Here is a 15,482-nt window from a genome sequence, read left to right as displayed (position 1 = left end):
AATAATGCCCACGGTAGCAGTGCCACTTACACACACAATAATGCCCACGGTAGCAGTGCCACTTACACACACAATAATGCCCACGGTAGCAGTGCCACTTACACACACAATAATGCCCACGGTAGCAGTGCCACTTACACACACAATAATGCCCACGGCAGCGTGCCACTTAAACACACAATAATGCCCACGGTAGCAGTGCCACTTACACACACAATAATGCCCATGGTAGCAGTGCCACTTACACACGCAATAATGCCAACGGTAGCAGTGCCACTTACACACACAATAATGCCCACGGTAGCAGTGCCGCTTACACACATAATAATGTAATAATGCCCACGGTAGCAGTGCCGCTTATACACACAATAATGCCCACCGCATCTGTGCCACTTATACACATGGCCACAGTATCAGTGCCACTTATACATATAATAATTGCCCCCCCCCGTGTGTGAGATAGATAGATAGATAGATAGAGCTCTAGTAAAAAAAAAAAACAAATACAGATAGAAAGCACACACTTACAGCAGCAGCATTCAATACATTAGAAAACAAAGTTTTTAAAGAGTTAAACTCACTTTTGGCAGAGTCAGCCTGCTCTGACCACACTCAAACTCCTGCATGAGCATGTTGTAGAGGGGGAGGGCTCCAGCGCAGGGAGAGCGGAGAACAGCTTCATGTCATAAATCACAAGCAGCCAGGAAGTGGAACAGAAAGTGAAAGTGGCCAGCCTGTGCGTACGACGGAGTGAAACCCCTTCTGCATGCTCTTCTGGTAGGGGGAGGGAGGGAAGATCAGCTGGTGGACTGAACTGGACCCTCTTGCTGCCGGCACCACTGCCTATACAGTGTGACTGTGACAGGCGCTGTGGCATCTGGCAGCAGCAGCGCACAGCAGCAGAGTCTCAGAGCAGGGAGAGCGCCTCTCTTGGCCAGCGCCTCCCTGCTTTGCAGACTCTGCTGAGCGGGTTGCGCCCGCTCTGGTGCAGACATATGTGTATCTGGCACTGGGGGCATATGTGTTTCTGGCACTATGGTGGCATATTTTTATCTGGCACTGTGGGGGATTATCTGGCACTGGGGGCATATGTGGCACTGGGGGCACACCCCTAGCAACAAGCATTACCCCCTGGTAACAAATACGACATCCAGCTCATGAAATCCCTGGCAACAAGCATTACCCCCTAGCAACGAGCATGACACCCAGTGCATGAAACCCCTGGCAACTAATATTACCCCCTGGCAACGAGCTTAACACCCAGCGCATGAAACCCCTGGCAATGAGCATGACACCCTGAGCATGAAAACCCCTGCACAGTGCATGGAACCAAGAGCATGAAACCCCTGGCAACGAGCAGGTAATTTAAAAGTAATTAGAAACCTTACTGTAGGGCTTAATGTGTCATGGGCATTGCAGTGTGTGGCATAATGTATCATGTACATTCCGGTGTGTGGCATAATGTGTCACAGGCATTACGATGTCTGGTATACTATGTCACCGGCATTGTGGTATGTGGTATAGTGTCTCAGGGGCATTGCAGTGTGTGACATCATTTATAATGGGCATTGCGGTGTGTGGTATACTATATCATGGGCATTGTGGTATGTGGTATAATGTCTCAGGGGCATTGCAGTGTGTGGTATACTATATCACGGACATTGTGGTATGTGGTATTATGTCTCAGGGGCATTGCAGTGTGTGGCATAATGTATAACGGGCATTGCGGTGTGTGTCATAATGTGTCACAGGCAAGACGGTGTGTGGTATAATGTGTCACAGGCATTACGGTGTGTGGTATGCGATATCAATGGCATTGTGGTATAATGTCTCAGGGGCATTGCAATATGTGGCATCATTTATAACGGGCATTGCGGTGTGTGGTATAATGCGTCACAGGCATTACGGTGTGTGGCATAATGTGTCAGGGGCATTACGGTGTGTGGCATATTGTGTAATGGGCATTATGGTGTGTGGCATAATGTCTAATTGCCATTGCAGTGTGTGGCATAATGTGTAAGGGGCATTACTATAAGGAGGAAAAATGACAAATAATGTTAGGGGGCATGAATAAGTATTATTTTTTTCCTGTGGTGGCCAATGTCTCGGCGTACAGGTTGCAAAACTGGTGTATAAGGTAGTCTTTTCCTGTAATGCCATGCCCCTTTCAGTGTAGCCACACCCCTTTTCGGCACACGCGCCTACGGCATGCGCATCTTTACTTTTTTAGTCACAATTTGGGTGGGAGGGGGGTGTGCGCCAGAGAATTTTTTGGCTTGGGGGAGAAAAATTTCTAGTTACGCCACTGCTGAGATTCCATACATTACACTAAACAGGGTGGGATGTATTATTCATTTTAGCATGAAAATTGTGCTACATTTGCCGGCATATCGGTATCTTTTATCGCCTGTAGGCAGGTACACTTTCCTGCGTGACAGCACTTCCAATCAGATTTGTCCCTTGCGAAGAGAAGACTTCAGCGGCTACCTCTCTGGGGGCTTCTTGTGAAAAAGAAGACCATAGGCTTCTATAGGCAATGCCATCTATAGACGGCGTAACCTATCATGCAGAAGTTCCAGAATGTTTTAATTCTGGAGCTTGCTACAGATAAATACATCATAGCTCCATAGAATTCTATGGGGTTTGCAGTGATGCTGCGGATGCCATATGTGTTATAGCAACCCTCCAAAACAGGCAAAGGTTTTGTGATTAGTACATCCCGCCCATAGCAATATTATTATTATGCAATAGAGATCTCTTTTATCCCAGCAGTTTAATTAAGCAAACATCAGATATGGGATTAGCCTCATATTTCTAATAAAATAAATACATTTTTGTTTTATACAGCGAGTACCTTTTAGTACATTTTGCCTGTGTGTTTAAAAAATAGGTAACATGTAACTAGATCATCAGAGTTCCCCAATAAAATAGTTTTTGCACTTTACAGTGAAACAGTTAAACACAGTAGAAAAATAAAGCTTAGAATGCATAAATAGATGGCTAAGAAGAGAGGTTTTCACCTGCCGAACGTTAGCTGGGCAGCTGCTGCCAAGCATGCGGTATACATTTTTCCACCACGTTTGGCAAGGAAAAGGCTTATCTTTTCCATGCAGAATTATGTATATCAGACCCCGACGCTGACACAAGACTACCTAAATATTACTTCCAGACCAAATCCAGCTGCAGAAAAGACCAGTTTAGAACCAGGGAACAGACCAAGAACTAACATTGAGATTGGCTCTTCAGATATCATTCAGAAAGTTTTGCTAGGAGTGATAGAATTGATACAAAGAGAACATCCACATTTGGCTCTGTCTGTGAGTAGTCCAGATATTGTGTAAGAAAAGCAACAACATTCACAAGACATTCACATGATTTGCAATTTATTGTTATTATAAATTATATACTTATAGTATAATAATAATAATAATAATAATAATAATAATAATAATAATATAGGCATTTGGACCTGTACATAGCCATTTGATTTTCACCGCCTTTTGTAGCTGCTTTTCCACCTACTGAAGCTGGAAAAGCACTACAGGTCGGGTATCTGTTATCCGGTTAGCCATTAACCAAAATATTCTGAAATCCGGAATATTTTGGCCATGTAGTGATGTCACGATGTGGCCTTCGTCATGATATCACTGGAGTCCGCGGCCAACAACAGACAGGTGGGGGAGTGGCTTTGCAGCCATTCCCTCACCTTCACTACTCTCGGGACCTGCAGCCGACTCCTGCCGACATGCCGGACCCCGCCGCTGACGCACTGGACCCTGCCGCTGACCACCCTGACCCCTCCCTCGCTGACAGGCTGAACCCTCCTGCCGACGCGCCGGACCTCCCACGGACTCCCAGGTATTCTGTTATGCAGAAAAATCCCATATCCGGAATGCTCCTGGTCCCAAGCATTCCGCATATGGGATACTTGACCTGTATAGCGAAAAAGAAGGTGTCTGTCGTTACCTTTTACCCAGAGAAGCTGCTATGGTATAATGTGTGTGGTTTTTTTTTTTTTTGTTTAAATATAAGGCAGCCGTTATAAAATTCCAAATAAACATCTTAAATTTGTCAACATTAATTGTCAATTTCATTAATCTATTCTAATATTTATTTATAAAAAAAATTAAAGGCAAACATTTTGGCAAGAGCTGACAACTTTTTCTTATTAAAGAAAAATAAATATTTAAAAAGCCTGTGGTTCCAAAGTCATAAGTAGTACATTCATGTAAGTCAACTTGTGTTACAGTAAGTGGTCATTTAATGAAATCTACACAAGGGCCCTCATTCCGAGTTGTTCGCTCGGAGATTTTCATCGCATCGCAGTGAGAATTCTCTTAGTGCGCATGCGCAATGTTCGCACTGCGACTGCGCCAAGTAACTTTACTATGATGAAAGTAAGTTTACTCACGGCATTTTCATCGCTCCGACGTTCGCATTGTGATTGACAGGAAATGGGTGTTACTGGGCGGATGCACGGCGTTTTAGGGGCGTGTGGCTGGAAACGCTACCGTTTCCGGAAAAAACGCAGGAGTGGCCGGAGAAACGGTGGGAGTGCCTGGGCGAACGCTGGGTGTGTTTATGACGTCAGCCAGGAACGAAAAGCACTGAACTGATCGCACAGGCAGAGTAAGTCTGAAGCTACTCAGAAACTGCTAACTCGTTTGTAATCGCAATATTGCGCGTACGTCGGTCGCAATTTTAAGAAGCTAAGATTCACTCCCAGTAGGCGGCGGCTTAGCGTGTGTAACTCTGCTACATTCGCCTTGCGAGCGAACAACTCGGAATGAGGGCCAATAACCTGACATCTGTGATGTAATTATGTGAAAATAACTTTTCCTATTTCCTTGGTTGCATTTTTCCTGTATGGCTGTGACTAATTCTCTGTCATCTCAAAACAAGCTAATTGTTCTACTATCTATGACTGATAAGTTACTGGAAAACACAGACACATTGCAATAGTTATTTAATTCTCTGGAAAGTCTCACATTAAATTGGTGCATTCTATAATTAACGCATGTGTTGGCTTGGGATGGTATATTTACCCAGATATTATATAACAAATGGTCAAACAACGCTTTTTTTTAATAGCAAAAACTATTGCTATAGAGAACTGTTGCTTAAAAATGATATGTTTATGGGAGTGCCAGTATCATGCTGATAATAACATTTTAGCTGCACAAGTGTGGAAAGAACTGAAATTGTCTCTATATGTGGTTGTCAGGTCATCCAGGGCTTACATGAAGTAAAGAAAGCGCAATGGGGTACAGCGCGTACTGGGGTGGTAATTCAGACTGCATCGCTGCAGCAGCGACAATTATCAAAACAGAATGTAAGTTGTTTATATCAATTTGACAATAAACTTCAGGTTCTTGGAAGGGAGGGGTAATGCTACGCAATTCTCGGAACATCGAAGAATCTTTGCCGTCTGAGCAAAATGTAAGTAGATCTGAGGCTGCTTCTAATCTGTGACTAAAACGGCTTGGAAGTGCACTGATGTCGGAGACCCTCCCCAAAATCGCCTGGGCACACCTGCATTATTTCTGATACACCCACAAAATGAACTGCATGCAAAGAAAAAGGTTGCAGGTGCAAAATTCAAACATTACCAATTTATTAATAATAATCATTGCAATAAAATTTAGCATTTTGAGCGAGGTTCTTCGCTTTATCTCTCACTTCATTACCTCTCACTAATTTACCCCTGCTCTTTTCAGCAGCCTCTCTCACTAACCTATTTTCACTTTTTCACTGTATATTTTTTCACTTTTGTGATGCCCTGGGGTCACTCAGCTGCTTCATTTTGAGGGGTCCCGTGCCCAGGTTTTGTGCCCCCCAAAATGTTAGGGACTTGCACGACTAATGAGGTCACCTGGACGCAGGTGGGCAAGCTGTTACTTATGGCCATAACTATGCGAAGAACCTCGCTCAAAATGCAAAATGTTATTGCAATGATTATTATTAATAAATTGGTAATGTTTGAATTGTGCACCTGCAACCTTTTTCTTTGTATGCAGTTCTACTGAAAGGTCTCCGCAGGGTCGCACCTCTCATTACCAGTGTGCACACCAGGACCCCTCCCCTGTACACCCACAAAATGGTAGATTTCTGCCCAGAAATGCTGGTTTCCCAATTTCTGGTAAACCCTACAAAACCTGGTATTCCCATGGTACCCTCCATGGTACTGACCGGGCCCAACACTTTATTGCTTCCAAGATCGGACAAGATTGGACAAATTCAGTGAGGTATGGTTGTAGGATATTTGTTTTACAGAAAGAATCGTTGGTGAGAGTTCACGAATGAGAGCAGTTATGGAATGAACAGAATTGACTCATAAAGGTTATACACTAGTAAGTTTGAAAAGTAAGTAAAGACCTCCCCAATGGCTGATGTGGGTGGAGGAGGATGGAAATGAGCAAATGAAGGATCTGCTTTCAGTGTTAAGGCCAGTACTGATGGGAGAGATGTGTGCTGAGCGATCTTAACACAGACCGCTCAGCACACATCTCACTCCCCGCTCAGCACAGCGCGATGTGCTGAGCGAGGGGGGGGGGGACAGGGGGCCACTCACTTCACACATCGCTGAAGTAAGCGACCCGGCAGATTGAGCCTGCATGCAGGCTCAATCTAACACCGGCGATAGCGATGAGCGGGGTTGCGCATCGCTATCGCTGGGGGGCATACACACGACAGATCCGTGCTTAAAATCTAAGCAATCTAGTCAGATTGCTTAGATTTTAAACACGGATCTCTCCGTGTGTATCCCCCTTTAGGCAGAGATGTGTCACACGACCCCAAAACTGACACCTTCTCTGGATCACAGATTAGAGTCCTGAATGAGAGGTAGTTAAGAAGTAAGTATGTATTTCTGGTCTAGACTCAAATTGGAGATACCGTGGTTATTACTTAGTTGGTGTATGTCTAATTCACAAGATTGGTCACAGAGTCACATTTTATACACATAAAAGTCACAGTTAAATAAGATCATCTAATTTTCATAAGGTTATTCACAACTGAGAATTACAATACAATGAGTTAAATCTGACACCTGGCGACCATTTAATGTTGTGGCGTCAGAAGATGTTCTTATCAACACCTTATAACAGTGAGGCGTAATTAAACACAGTAATCCATATGTATGTACTCGGTAATGATTCATACAGTATTATAACAGACGAGAATGTGAATATCTCATAAGTTTGTGCCTGAAGGCTTTGTGCATAGAAATAACAGGAACACAAATTCCCTAGTCCATGCATTTATACAGATTGCCAGCACCAGGGCAGAGATTAAACACATTAGTATATTCCATATTTAAAATTAAATACAACTTGAAGTTTACGGTGTTCTCAATTATAGTGAGATTCAGTCTCCCCGTGTACAGTGGTTTGAAAATTAAATGTATTTTCTTAAAGTTAATACATTATCACGTATATTTCTAGGTATCATACGTTTGGGGGGGGGGTGTAACAAGGCTTCTGGAGAAAGGGGGGCTAATAGGCCCTACACACTGGGTGATATTACTGAAAGATATGAACAATCTCGTTCATTAATTAACGAGATACCATTCATATCTTTCAGTGTGGAGGCACCAGCGATGAACGATGCGCGGCCCCGTGCTCGTTCATCACTGGTGCCCTGTCGTTTGTGCATACAGGCCAATATGGCCGATCTCGTCCATATTTGCCTGCACTGCTATGGAGCCAGGTGATGGGGGAAGTGAAGAAACTTCACTCCCCCCGTCACTGCTCCCCCACCGCTGGGTCGCCCGTCGGCCATATCCGCAGTCGGGCAGCTCGGCGGCAGATCACATAGTGTGTAGGGCCCTTAAGAGTGAACTTTCCACATCGTAATTAGAATAAGTACTATGTTCCATCAGCCAATCCAGTCAGGTCTGGCAAGCCCAATCCACCCTCTTGTTTAGATAATTTCAGTTTTTGATGAGATATATGAGTTTTTTTTATTTCCATATAAATTTTATATATAAATTGGTAATTAGCTTAATGTCGCTCGAAGACAATTTCAAAGGTAACATCTGCATTATGTATGTTTGTTTTGGTAGGAGAACTGTTTTTACTACCTCCATTCTACCTAGCAAAGAGAATGGTAGATCATGCCATGTTTCTAGAGATTTAGTAAAGTGAGGGGTGTAGTATGGTATGCCGGCGGTCGGGCTCCCGGCGACCAGCATACCGGCGCCGGGAGCCCGACCGCCGGCATACCGACAGTGTGGTGAGCGCAAATGAGCACCTTGTGGGCTCGCTGTGCTCGCCACGCTGCGCTCGCCACGCTGCGGGCGCGGTGCACGCTATTTTATTCTCCCTCCAGGGGGGTCGTGGACCCCCACGAGGGAGAATAAGTGTCGGTATGCCGGCTGTCGGGATTCCGGTGCCGGTATACTGTGCGCCGGGATCCCGACAGCCGGCATACTGAAGACCACCCAAAGTGGGAGATGGCTGGAACGAAGTTACACTTGTACAGATTCTCAGTCGTATGTGGAATATGGATTCCAAGACATTTTATCTGGAATTTCCCTATTTTTATAGAGTTTAAATTATGCACCGCTGGCAAAGTGTGGGAGGGTCATTTTAACACTAAAAGTTCAGATTTACAAGTACAGTATTTATTTTGTAACCAGAGAAAGAATTCAATTGTGATATGATGTCAAAGGCTATTGGGATTGAGTGAGACGGGTGAGAAAGCAACAAGAGCATATCGTCTGCAAAGAGGGATATGCGCAGATCTCGCTCACCTATCAAAATACCTTGGTAAAGGGGGTATTGTCGTAAAGCTACAGCTAAAGGTTCAAGGGACAGGGCTAATAGGAGTGGGGAGAGTGGGCATCCCTGTCTTGTCCCTCGGCGTATAGAAAAAGGGTCTGACATCAACCCATTACATATAATTCTCGAAGCAGAGTCCCTATATAGAGTTTTAAGCATACAATGAAACTTATCTGGGAAGGCAAAACGTTTCATGGTGTCAAAGAGATGATCCCAGTGCACCATGTCGAAAGCCTTTTTGGCATCTAATGACAATATTTCTCTGGGAGTTTCCGACATAGTGCACTGAGAGTCATATACTGTAGCTAAGACTCGGCGAATGTTCGTTAGTGGATTCCTGCCTGAGATGAAGCCCGTCTGATCCCGGTGTATTAAGGCTGGTAGAATAAGTTTCAGTCTGTCCGACAGTATCTTAGTGAGAATTTTATAATCAATATTAAGAAGCGATATTGGGCGGTATGACCCGGGATCAGACAGGTCCCTCCCAGGTTTCGGAAGAATCCGCAAGGAAGCTGTATTGAAATAATTAGGCATTTGGCCTGATGTTAAAATGGCGTTATAAACTTTCACTAATACTGGAGCTATTTCCGAAGCCAATAATTTATAAAATTTAGGGGTAAATCTGTATGGGCTCGAAGCTTTACCTAGTTTGAGGCGTGAAATCGCAAGTGAAACTTCTTGGAGGGATATATCTGCAACCAAAGACTCACCATCTATACTCGGCAATTGTGGTATCGGAAGATCTGACCAGAATTCGAGGGCAGTGAGATTCATAGAAGTCTTTCAAAACTGAGGCTATCTGCTCATTATAGGTAGTCAGAGTACTGTCTGTCTTTCTCAATGGGTGAATGGTGGAAGGATTACGATGACCTTTAAGAAGATTCAACATTAATTTACTCGAATTATTGGCATAGTTATGTAGTTTCAATTTTTTTGTAAAAGAGTAAGATGTTTATATTTTAACAAATATACACTCAAATTTAGATTTAGATTATAGGTAGGTAGTTCTATTAGTGGGGGAGGGGTTAGATTTATAGGTTTGAAAAGCCAGAGTGAGCTCAGTTTGGGCCTGTATGAAGTCTTGAGTCATTTGCTTTTTATGAGCTACTGCATGCAATATTATTTCACCACGTAATGTAGCCTTAAGGGCTTGCCAATAAAGGCCTGGGTCTTCAGTCATGGAATTGAATTCTGCACAGTTAACCCACTCTGCTTTCACCGCCCGTTTTCATTTATTGGAGGTATATATTGTGGAAGGGCATCTCCAACTAGTAAAGTTGCCTTTTTCATGAGAAGTTTGCAAGACCGTACAGACTACTGCGTGGTCTGAAATATGGATAGGTTCCATACCTGAAGAAATGATTCTGAGCAACAAAGAGATGGACAACAGAATGTAATCAATTCTGGACATGGTTGCTTTTGAGGCAGATAGGCAAGAGTAGTCTCTATCAGTTGGGTGCATAGGCCGCCAAATATCTAATAGATGTAGGGATACTTGGTTGCGGAAGTTTGTATCCAATTGGTGATGCTTTTTGTCTATCCAAAAGCAGGGAGGCGGTTAAGTTAAGATCTCCACATAGAATAATTGGGAGATGCAATAGGGGGGTGAGCATTGAAATTATATTCAGAAAAAATTGCTTGGAATATGAATTAGGTGCATATATATTAAGACAAACATATTTTTGTGTCTCAAAGATAATATGAATGGAAACATATCTTCTGAGAGGATCAGATGCAAAATATGTCACTAGCAAATCCAAGTGTGATCGTGCTAATATAGATACTACCCGACCTTTGAGTTGTAGGAGGCCGAGACTAAGACCTTCCATTGAAGTAAGTTAAGTTTAAGAGAATCAGTGGGTGTTAAGTGTGTCTCTTGTAAGCATATCCGACCTTTAACGTCATAACATATCAGTACAGGAGAAAGGATTTTACCCATCAGAATCATAACATAGAAAATTTGAGGATACTGTCTGAAAAACCATAAAAAGCAGAGGCTTAACGCATTAGCGGTCGCATATGGGTGGAAACGCAAAAGGGTAGCATAAGTCACAGGAGGAAAAGAAAAGGGTAGCAAGGGAATACATATCAGGAAATAACAGAACAAAACAAAGCTAACATCAAGGAAACTTCCGTGGCAGTAGATACTGCCGTTGTGGAGTAACAGAAATGCAGTAATTTAAACATCGCTCCTTCCAAACAAGCAATAATTATAGTTAAAGTTTACAAATATACTCAGCAGATTGATATTAATATTAAAACTGGTAAAATTAGTATAAACGGTTTGCAAACCATGTTAAGAGGAATCAGAGGGTGAGCAGTAAATGGAGGCTATTACCTACTCGCGTATATAGGGATTGTCATGTCAAAGTGGAGGAACATATAAAAACACAGTAAACAAATATATATTTCAGGAAGACGTCAGCAACACTATCAGGGAATACATATCTGTATAGGTAATCAGTCGCACTCTGCCATATGAGAGTTAGTAGAAAAATCATCCTCACGTTCGTGAAGATATGCCTCTGCATCTGCAAAAGTAAGGAAGTCTTTAAATGAGGATCCCTCATAGAGCCGTAGCCTGGCCGGGTAAAGGAGAGCAAATTTGCGATTATCTTGAATAAGGCGTGAGCATAATGGTGCAAAATCTTTTCTAACTTTGGTTAGTTCCGCCGAATAATCTTGGAACAGTAGGATCTTATGGCGTTCCATTAAATATTTTTGATTTTCTGAGAAGCCAACCATAGAAGCTCTTTGTGCAGGTAGTTGAGGGATTTAAATATCACTGCCCTAGGTCTGGCGCTGTCTTGCATTCTCATGGGCCCAATTCTGTGTGCTCTTTCAACAACGAGATCATGGCACCTGTCCTGGACACGTAGAAGTTCTGGTAGGGAAATGCAAATGATGTCAAACAATTCTTGGCCTTTTACGGATTCAGGGAGGATGATGATGTGTAAGTTTTTTTGCCTCGCGATCTGTTCTCCAGGTCTTGCAATTTATTGTGAAGTTGATGGAGTTCATTGGTTTGTGCTTATACCTGTTGCTCCAAAACCGGGACATCAGTAAAATTTTCTCCCAACCTGTGTTCCGTTTCTAGCACTCTTTGCGTGATTTGAGATACCTGCAGTTTGGGCTTCAAGTAATGGGCCTATAGCGAGTCGTTTGTTGATACCTGCAGTTTGGGCTTCAAGTAATGGGCCTATAGCAAGTCGTATGGCATTCACCATTTCCCTGTAAGTAACGGGGTCATCCATCTGTGGAATCCCCTTATCTGAAGCGGTTGGAGAAGGCGGGGAGGAGTCATCCTCCGAAAGGTCTTCCGCCTCTGAGTAAGGGGGGGGCAGTCTTTTTGTGTATTAGATATCAGCGGCAAGGTAGCCGATGTGGATGTGGTTTCCCTCGCCATCTTTGCTTCAAGGTAGTGTCCATCTTTTTCTTTCTGAGCTCTGTTTGTTCCACTTGGCATAGTGGTAAAATATTTATTCATATAGTAATTCTAAAGCAGTAGAAGATCAGGTAGTACACAATGTTGTAGCTGCAACAGTTAGTGTGTGGTCCACTTATAGGTTGAAAAATAGTGCTAGACTGTATAGTGTCACAAATCTCCAGTAGGGTTCACTGGAAGTGAGGAAAAGGCAAAACTTTGCCCCAAACTTATCAGCCAAACATTAAAAACTGAGAGCTGAAAGTGCATATGAATAAATCTGGAGAGCCAAGGTAGTCTGTAATGCAACAGTGTTGTCACAGTGTGATTTTTGGCATTGGATGAGGACTGGCATGAGTAAGAGTATATCTCCAGCTCTGCCAAACATGTGGTTCCTGTCTGATTCACTTACTACCAAACAGGGGTAATCATAGACCAGCAAAACGTGGTGGCGTGGGACTTCAGTGTAGGTGTAATAGGAGCTGCTCTAAACAGGACAGCTATATACTGTGGTAACAGTACCTGTCCGGGAGCCGTGCAGGGACCTGGGAACGGCTGAGAGTACAGACTCCTAGCAAGATGGTGGCCGCGGCTCTCCCGCACTAAGGCTGCAGGGCATCAGGTAAGCAGTGGCTGCGGTCGGATGCAGGGCAGAGGCTCCCAGTAGAGTGGAGCCGCAGGGGAGGAGACCCGGAAGCACCACAGGCATTTAGGAGCGGTATGCGCTGAGGAGGAAGCGCATTGCAGGGGGGAGAGCCAGGTTCTGTGAGCGGCGGTGCAAGCAGGATCTCCGTGATGGCAAAGCCCACTATCACTTCAGCCTGACTGTACGGAGTATGCTGTCGGTCCGAGGAGGAAAGAGGTAGGAGGGTTCTGGCCGAGTAAAGGAGGGACATAGGCCTTGTAATAGCTAATTTAAAGCTTGATTAACGGAGCTCCTAAGTGCTGATTCCTAACATAGAGCAGCTGGAACCGGAAATCCCTATTTTTTTTTTAAATTCAATTACCCAATTAAAGGTTAAGTTTCATTGTGTATATACTGTATATGTACTCTTCTTTGTGATGCATAATTGGATACCTTATTACCTGATTAATTGCATGATTGTCTAAAATAATTAATAAGAGTGCTCCTGGAAGATACTTTTTTTTTTTTCTCTCCCTTGAATTGTGTAGCTCGTATCTACAAAGAATTCCGGGAGCTCCACCAATAGAACACTGTGGAATATTTATAAATATAGTTTAAGCATATTGGTTATACATTTATCTCGCAATATTTATTTTTCCATTTCCAGTGTAGACTCATCCTTTTCTCTATATTACTGCTGTGTGTGTGTCTGTGGATCTGAGCGCTCAATCATCACACCAGAGAGAGAATCTGCTAAGTGGCTTGCTGTGATCACCGGGCCTGCATACGCTATGTTTGAAATATTGTATTACATAAACTGCACTTTGGGGCAGACTATAGCTCATTACATGCTAATTATGCATCCTTCATGGGCTGGCGACAACCTTTCTAAAATCAAACATTTGGATACCCCCTTCCAGAAACCCTGCGTTTGCCCCTGGTGTGAGCAAAAATAAGTGATGTTTTGTAAAAGTAATATCCTGCGCTGACACCCTAATAGTGTAACATTGTACGTGGATTACCTCAAATAAATGTGTCCCTAACTGTTAAATCACATTCAGTGGTCTGATTGCCTTCTGGACTCTGTTAGTATTCAGTAAATAGTCTGTCTCCGTAAATATGATTTTTGAAGAAAGCCAAATAATGCGGTAAAGTGCGTATTTTACTCCACCTCGCAAACCACAATGCTAATGCCTCACTGATTGCAGGTCGTTAGCCATAGGATATTCTGTACTGAGACTTTGCTGTCTGATTACAAGAGGAGACTATAATTTACTGTCTGTTTTACCGATATTAATGTGAGGAATTGCATTCTGAATTAGGATTGTAGGATGCAGGAACTATGAGTAATATTGCATACAATAAACTACAGTACAATCAGGAAGGTAACCAGATGTTTTACATTTGTAATAAATAAATACATAAAATATATAAATAAAAGTTAAATAGGAAGAAGAAATTATGTATTTGATTGAATTTTCCATGCAATACAACGGCTATGAACTGAATCATACTTAATTTGCATTACATAAATATGTTCCACAGTTCTGAAGAAATCATAATTAAACCGTTTATTCCATGTTCATTTTTATAATGTATTCTTCAAGTATTCATTCATACATTTTCCAACGTCGTATTGTTTTATTAAACATTTTATTTTATGAACATTATTTTTTTTTAAAGAAATGTAATTTTATTATTTTACTAACAGCATTTGTAGAAATATACTACAGTGTTCAATTATATGTGATGTTTTCAATTATAAACAAGCAAATATTATGATAGAAACCACTACAAAGTATATTACAAGATTACAGACAGCCAGATTCTAATTATGAGTATTCTGTATTGCAAGTCATTCTCATGCTTTATAATATTATGTTACTGCTGTTACTCTGTCTCCTCAGATTTGTTTTATTAGGTTTGATCAGTCTGTTCATTAAATACATTTGCCTGTTCTATGCTCATACTGCGTACTGTATGCTGTGATTCACCAGCCCAAGAAAGGTCATCCTAAACCTGACTGCATTATAACATCAGGATCCATCTGAAGTTAATCAGGTCTGAAGAAAAAGGAGTCAGACAGTAACTGTTTATGATCATTAGCTCGCTTAGGGCGGGATTAACTTACATCGCCGCCCCTCGCTGCGCATCGCAGCAACGTTAATCGCATATGTACTGACATATGCAATCAACATCACAATGCGGTAAGGGAGGCCCCCCGCGATACCTATGAGGTGGTGTGCGGGGGGTCTCCGTCACCTCCCAGGGGTCTCCACGCTGCTCACATGCCGGGAAGCAGTAGCAGGCTGTCCCTGGTGCCTCCTCCTCCCCCCTGCTGCGTTTCTAGGGGGAGGAGGAGATTACCTTCCGGGTCCAGGCTGTCTGGAGGAAGGTATGCCAGGGGGGAGGGGGGTCGGCATCTGCGGCGGGGGGTGACGGCAGAGGCGGCGGGTTGCGGCGTCCGGCGATAAGAAGCCCATAGGCATCTATGGGATATGGGTTATCCAAAGATGGCGATACCCTGGGAGGCGAAAACCTGGCGGCCGGGTCTTAGTACATTTGAAAATGTGGTAAAACCCCCGAAAACGGGGGTTTTACCACATTTTTCCCTTAGTACATGCCACCCTTATTATGCCCATTGTGACTACAA

This window comes from Pseudophryne corroboree, chromosome 11 (genome assembly GCF_028390025.1).
Source record: "Pseudophryne corroboree isolate aPseCor3 chromosome 11, aPseCor3.hap2, whole genome shotgun sequence".
Classification (NCBI taxonomy): domain Eukaryota; kingdom Metazoa; phylum Chordata; class Amphibia; order Anura; family Myobatrachidae; genus Pseudophryne; species Pseudophryne corroboree.
Note: the sequence above shows the minus strand (reverse complement) of the source record.